The 7726-nt window shown below is 40.7% G+C and overlaps 1 long non-coding RNA gene across 6 annotated transcripts in view; it reads right to left on the bottom strand.

Annotated features, from left to right (window-relative positions):
* Positions 1-7726, bottom strand: part of LOC128080993 (uncharacterized) — a 48110-nt gene that overhangs the window by 22688 nt on the left and 17696 nt on the right. For all 6 annotated transcript variants that reach the window (XR_008206935.1, XR_008206938.1, XR_008206933.1 and 3 more), the window contains one exon: positions 458-532. This is a non-coding gene — a long non-coding RNA (uncharacterized LOC128080993). The remainder of the gene's footprint in view (positions 1-457; positions 533-7726) is intronic.

The raw sequence follows: 7726 nt of genomic DNA, 5'->3' as shown, positions 1-7726 counted from the left end.
TTTGGCCATATGTGGTTTATTGAATCTTTAAATTTTGACCCCCGATTTCATGCTCTAATTTGTAACTTGATCATTTGTGAGGCTGGCAGTTCTAGCATGCAATACTAGCACTATCTTTAACCTTCTGATCATTTTAAGTAAAAATGTGAAGTTCAATATATTTGCTTTGCTGGTTCTGTAAGTGTAAACTTATGGTGTAAACTACTGTGATCAAATCATAGAATAAATGTTCCAGCCTCTACATGGCCACAGTATGATTGGAAAGTTTCAGTTCCCTTTAGAGATGCTAACCAAAGATTCAAAATATAACAGTTGCTTCTAATTTTATATATATATATATATATGTATATATATGTATATATGTGCATATATATATATATATGTATGAACTGTAAGAACAAACCCATATAAACTCCTTACAAAGGAGACACAAATTAATGATTTTGATACTTGGTACCTGCATTATTCATAGGGAATGTCTTCAGTTTGGTAGAGTATTGGCAGACCTTAAAGTGCCACTCATGGAGGAGGCCTGAAACAAAAACAGGACAGAAATTAAAATATTATTTCCTGCAGTTTTTCTTCCAAATTTAACACACAGAATCACAGAATTGTCACAGTTGGAAAAGACCTTGGAGTCTTCAAGTCGAACCGTCAGCCCAACACCATGGTGCCCATTATAGAATCATAGAATCATTTCTTAGCACCTGTTTCAAAATGCAACACAGAATCCTCAGAGTTGGAAGGGACTCCTGAGGGTCCATCCAGCCCAACTGCCCTGCAATGCACAGGGACACCACAGCTAGACCAGGTTGCCCAGGGCCTGATTCAGCCTGGCCTTGAACATCTCCAGGGATGGGGCATCCACAGCAATTCGGTGCAACCTCCTCCAGTGCCTCACCACCCTCACTGTAAAGGACTTTTTCCTTATATCCAACTTAAATCTACCCTCTCCAGCCATTTCCCCTTGCTCTGTCACCACGGGACCTGCCAGAGTCTGTCCCCTTCTTTCCTGCAGCTCCCCTTTAGATACTGACAGGCTGCCCTCAGGTCATTGCAGAGCCTTCTCTTCTCCAGGCTGCACAGCCCCAGCTCTCAGCCTGTCCTGCGTTGGAGCTGTGTACCAAACGAGGCACAAGATGCAGAAGATGAAATGGCTAGATTAAAGCTTTGGTAGCTTGCATGAATGTCAAACAAAAACAGAACAAAAAAGCTAAGAAAAAAAAGCTAAAACTAATTGTTTCAAGCTGCAATTCTTCAAACAAACACTATATACTCTGCTTTATTTCATGAAGGAAACTATGCTATTCCCCATTAGGAAGCTGTGGTTTTGTTTTTAAAATGAGTGGGTTTTCTGCTTCCTTGGTTTCAGAAATATGCTGTTGATTACTTTGATTTCATGTCTTGCATCCTAGAATGCATATTTAACCACAGACTGTTACATCTATGATAATAATGTGGTTTATTAGACACAGTAGTAGTTCCTGCAAGTCCCAACACCAGAAGTGAAATTCCTCAGACACCTGGCTTTATTGTATTTGTTCTTTTATGCCTGATACTTTTTTTTTTTTAGCATCTTTCTTTCTAAACACTTTACTCTCAAACAGACAAGAGCATCAGGAGCTGAAGAGGTAAAATTACACGTGTTTGTATTTATACGTATCTGGGGAATCCACACACAATGCTGTGAAAAGCTGAGGGTCTGCTAGCCAGCAATTTCAACTCCGTTGCATTTAATATGAACCAGGGTAACGCTGGTGAAAATGATCCTCCAAAACACAGGTGATGCTGAATGACCATGTCAGAATTTCAATAGGGCAGATTTAATCTAGCAGAAATATCTACTCACATGTATACACACACATACATATATATACACAGATATACACACACACACATATGAAAACCTCAGCCACCGATATCTGCATGTGCTCTTGATCGTATGATAAGAGATGTGGGGGAAAAAACAACATCTTGTATTAGAAGTTATTGTCCAATACAAGGTAACTGGCTTTGTAAACTACTTGAAAAACATTTGCCTTCACATCTGATTCTCCAGATTTAGCTTAGCAATCACCTTAGCAGGATTAATATTGAACAGTTTAAAATAGGGTAGAACACAGGGGAAATTAATTTTAAAGCACAGAGAAATGTAAATTAGTTAGCAATGCTAGGAAAGAGTGACTAAAGAAGAAATATAGAAAGAGATTTGGTTTTGCTTCTGGGGCTTTGAAAAAATCAAATCATTGATTAATCCTGTACCGAGGAGATCAAATATTTCAGCAGTACAGTTGAAACCTAAAAACCTAGCTAAAATCTCACTCTCAGGGGCAAATTATGAACCTCTCTGTAAAATTAAAGGTTTTCAGGTTACAAACGTGTATTTCCAGATAACAGCTGGCTGCTTAGATGTAATCCTCACATTTATCTGTATTTTCATTCATGTGTTTCAGGCCACGCACCTGTTTACATACAATTCTTGATGGTATCCACTGCTAATCCTTTGGGATAACGTCTATCCAGGCACAATTTAAGAAGTAAATATTTATGCCATGACCTAAGCACTGCTACCTAATCTGCACTGCTCTGTTGGCATTGTCCAAGCTGTGGGTAGAATCCCCAGCCATCCTGATTAACCCTTGATTTGCACAACTGGGAACAACTCTACATTCACAGAGAAGGATGCTTGTTAACTATTAGGATACACAAACTTTGCTTTGGGAGAGAAACACTGGCAGTGAGTTACCGACAGAAGCACGTGGGTTTGAAACTTTTAAGTGCAGACCCAAACAAAAGCAGAATGCGCTCCTTTCAATGCGCAGAGCACTGTGTGATGATGTGGGAGTGTGATGTAGAAGGCAACTTCTTTTTCCTCTAAGGCTGAAAATCAACAGTCGCTCACAACCACTGGGTAAGAGAAGATAAAGAGCCAAAATCAATGAGGTAAGTACTACTAGTAATGAGGTTCACCTCTGCAAAACAGAAAGGAGAACCAAAGAAATGAGCAGCGAAGCTGTAGTTTGCCTTCTCAGTGCAATACTCAAATGTTTTGTAGTTCCCAAAAAATAAAGGTAGTGAGAAAGAAAAGTTAAAAATGATTCCTGTGGGAGATGAGCATAAGTTGGGCTCAGAAGCTTGGGTTTTGAAACTGGAGTACAAGTGGATTAGGAGCATCAGCTGCAGAATTTTCTTCCTGAGAAAATACTAAAGCCTTTTCTGGCCCTGGTGCCTGTGCCCATCATGAGCTGAAGTCAGCAGAGCTGCACATCCGACCTCTCCCACAAAAGCTTCCAGTGCCAACCTCAGGAAACTCTACCGAATTCTGTTTGAAGATAATCTTACTTTCTCCTTTTTCCTTCAAGTCTGTGGGATCACTGCAAAGGCTTGAAAGCAGTTCATTAGCTGTTCAGTAAGGAGCACAAGGATGCAGAGGCTTTTGCCAAGACAGCGTGGGATGGAATTGAGATGCAATCGTTCTGAAGAACCTTACAGCAAAAAGTATTCTAAGCATGCAGTCTGCGATCTTGTGCTTAGGCATGCTATCCCACCAGACCTCCTTCCCTTCAGTGATTAATCTACTCTCATTAATATAATTTTCCCAAAAAACTGTTGCCAGAAGGAGCACGTCCTTTAAAAAATAAAGTCTGGATTTGTCTTCTTGTTGCCATTTGTGCTTGGTCTGACAGTCTGCATCTGTGAATCTTTCTATGAGGCAGTTGGCTCCGGCTTCAGCACTCTGTCTCTCCATCAACTAGAAGCAGTAATATATTTGGGGCAGCCCCTCACATATTAAGGCTCAGGAAAGCCAAAGTGGAATAGGAGTGAAAGAATGAAGCATAGTGAGGAAAACAATAATTCCTAGCATTTCTATCTGCAGGAGCACAAAAAGCAGAAACCAGACATCTGATCTTTACAGTATCCTTCCTTAAACAAGCCTGCTCATTTTACTAATGAGACAACAGAAATATTTTCTGCTCCTAGAATTCCAGGTCCCTCTCTAGTGGTACAGTGTAGGGAAATGAGGAAAACAGGGCAGATCCAAGTGAGGACTGTTACAACAGGTTGGTAAAAACAAGACAAAAACAAACAAAACACACAGGTGCACTGTATGCATTCGAGGATGCTTAACTTGCTGGTGCACATAATTGTGAGGCTGGTGCATATCTCCTTAAAGGTCAGGGCAATCAGAGAAAGTCCTTAATAACTGGGAAAAAAGCCAAATGTCACCCTTATCTTCAAGAATGTCAAGGAGGAAGATATTAGAAACTAAAGGATGCTGAACCTAATCTCAGTTCCCAAGAAAATACAGAGTAAATACTTTTGGAATCAATTTCCAATGCTTCCAATAAAATGAAGTGATTAGAAAGAGAGTACGGCTCCAACTAGGGCAAATAATTGTTAGCCAACCTAATTAACAGCTGGCTAAAAAGCAGCTTTGCAGAAAAAAATATGAAGACCCTCACAGACAGCAAGCTGAAGTGGAATCAGCAGGGTGTTTTGGCAGTGATGAAAACTAACAGAACACTGGAATCAGCAGAAGTACAGTCAGCAGGCTCAGGAATGTGATCACTTCCTGCCATCCAGTCACATCTATCAGACTGAACCCAGAGGACTTCACATTTAGAACAAACCTAACATTTATCAATGAGAAATAGTGCCAGAAAAAAAATCATACAGGAGAAGTACTAAAATAGAGAGGTTCGAGTAAGGCAATAGGAACAGCAAACACACAGCACCTTTACAATTCTAGAGATAGCAGAAACATGACAAAACTGGCAGCATTAAATCTAGCCTGACAAAATAGTCAATATTGTAGTGTTCGATGAGAAATCATTCATACAGAGAAACTGACCCGTTCACAAGTCACAGTGCACAACTACATTCCATTTCCTATAGTCGTACACCAGGAAACAAAGATCGAAGAGGTTTAGCTCATGTGTCAGCCTGTAGTCAGAAGACACAATGCTGTCCTATGACAGCATAAGAAAAAAATCAGTCCATAAAAACAAGAACAGCCAGCATGCATACACCATCAAATCTGAGCTTAGTAACTTGTCTCCATATGAGACCAATGGCCCATGCTTTAAGTATGAAAACAGTGTGAGTATGCAGCATTGCAGCCCTGACTTTTCTACAGACCTATAGGAATTTGAGGATCCCCAGAAACAGAAAGGTAATTTTACTAAATGACTTCATCTGATTAACTTCAACATACACAAATCTTCTTTTATTTAGAGTTGTAACAGTGAGTTCCCAAACTTCGTTGGTACCTTACATGACAAAAAAACTCCCTTTGCTGGTTTTCAGTCTATTTCCTGCAATTTTAGATTTCAAAGAACTCTATCGCATCCTTCTTCAGTGTGGAAAAGAGAAGACTAAAACTGCTGTGTTTCGATGGTTCTCAAACAGAACCGTCTCCCAGTTTTTGTTTCGGGTGCCTTTTCTAGTTCTGCTGCCAGGAGCAGTAATTCAGCAGTACTGAAGAACAGAGTCATGAATTTACATTGGCAAAAGGTCTTTATTTTCTTTCTTTATCTTTTCTTACTTCCTAAAATTCCATTTTCTCTTTCTGCGAATGACCTGTGAGAAGGTTTTCATGAAACTGAGACCAGCTCAGAGACCAATACCATACAAGGCCCACTCACATCACCTACTGACTTTGTTTTGGCAACAAGTTTTTCTACTCTGTTTCTCACTAAGATATATAGCTGTCCATAGCTGTCTATAGCTCTCTGCAGTCGGCATTCACTTCTGTGATCTCAAAATAACTTTGTCAACAAGCTTTCTCATCTCACTGTATGCCTCATTTTCTAAATCATTTGTGAACACTGAACAGCGTGACAGAGATACAGCTAGCATCTGAAAAGCTTCTACAGAGTGTCCTGTTTACGAGTAGATGAACACTTTGGGATCCCAGCAGGATGAAGGAGTCAGCACTGCACAAATATGCTTTGCAGGCATGTTATGGAACATACATGAATAGAGATTTTAGCAGCCTGACACGAGCACAGCCTCAGTTCTGCACTGGGAGGAGAAGCAGACAAAGCTAAAAATAAAAGAACGGAAAAGATGCACAGTCCCACCACTGAGATGGGGTCCCATTTCTATTTTATATAGAAGAAATAGCTTTTGTCTTAGCAACACTTAATATCAAAAATCATTCCTATACTCTAGAAATGTTTGTAATATTTTGGTTTTACAGATCCATTTGGTCCCAGGTACAGGAGGCACTCTGGCAAGGAAGGAGTTAAGCAAGAAGGCTGTGGGGGTGGAACAGACTTACCAGACTTTTCCGGAAGAGCCACTATCATCAATACAGCCAAGTAATCAACAGTCAAGCTAGCGGCATTCAAACCTGTGTGTGACCACACAAAGGCAAAGAAGCAACCACTAGGGCTGGGCATGGGGGGCATTGAGAGTGGACACTGGGGAGGAGGGAGAGCTGAGCCCAGCTGCGCAGGCTCACACACACACTCATGCACACACACACACACACTCATGCTCACATACACACACACTCATGCACACACACACTCATGCACACACACACACTCATGCACACACACACACACACTCATGCTCACACACACTCATGCACGCACACATTTTCCTGCAGACTGTCTTGCATTTTTATTCTTGGCAAACCAGAGAAGCTCGGGAAATATTTCCAGGTCTGGCTATTTAATCAGGAGCAGTTTAACGAGGAGCATGCAATAATCACCAAGAAGTGTGCAGCATTACTGCTGCTGGAAGAAAAAAACAATTTCCATAATAATTGCTTTATGATGTACCAACTACAGCATTTCACCACTCTGCTGCATGAAAAAAAAACCAACACCTAAGGGCAAGCATGTCATTTTCATACATTTTTTTTCCAAGCCATATTGACACATGGATTCTGCGACAAAATGAATGCTACTGAGGCCCCAGAATATCTGCACTGAATATAAATACATTATGAAATAGCTTTTCAACTCTGCCCTAAGCACTTCCTGATTGGCTGCCAATGATGTCACACACCCATAAAGCCCAATAAAACGCATGGGTTAACAAAGCTTATTTCTATGTATAAACTCCACGCAGCGGGAGTCCAAACCTCGGCCAGGCACAGGATTACCGACAGCATCTCTCAGGTAGCTGAAACCCAGTGACCTCAGGCTTCAGAGACAAGCAGGCTGCCAGGCTGTCAGAACGGTGTCCCACATTGCTCCTAGCAGTGCTTAACTCGGCATTGTCAGCTCATGTGAGAAAAGCCTTCCCAAAACAGTTTTAAGGTACAAAAGATGCACTCGTGCATATTCAGAGGCAAAAGTTTGGTCTTATCTGGTAGTTATGATCTTACATTTCACGTTGGAGGTTAACTAAACAGTGGAGCCTTTACAAGTAGGAATTTGACCTCCAGTCCTGTTTGAATAAAGTTCTACTGGTGAAGCGAGAGCCGTATTTTTTACAGAAGTCTTAACAAAACTAAAATGTGCAGTTTCAGAAAATTCAAAAATTAATGCCAGAAATATCGACTAGGTCTTTCAAACATACTATTTTGGCATCAGTTGTTAAAGTAACGAAATACACAAACTCTTCCCATGCACTATGCTTAGTGGTTGCTAGGCACAGAATGCAGGTTTGCAGATTTACACAGCTTCAGCAGACTAAGCAACCCACGCAGAGATAAACTTGCTGTGCAAAATACTATGTGAGAATGATTCCCAGTGACCAGCAACCAATT

This window comes from Tympanuchus pallidicinctus, unplaced genomic scaffold, assembly GCF_026119805.1.
Source record: "Tympanuchus pallidicinctus isolate F22 unplaced genomic scaffold, pur_lepc_1.0 scaffold20, whole genome shotgun sequence".
Classification (NCBI taxonomy): domain Eukaryota; kingdom Metazoa; phylum Chordata; class Aves; order Galliformes; family Phasianidae; genus Tympanuchus; species Tympanuchus pallidicinctus.
Note: the sequence above shows the minus strand (reverse complement) of the source record. Positions and strands in the feature narration are given on the sequence as shown.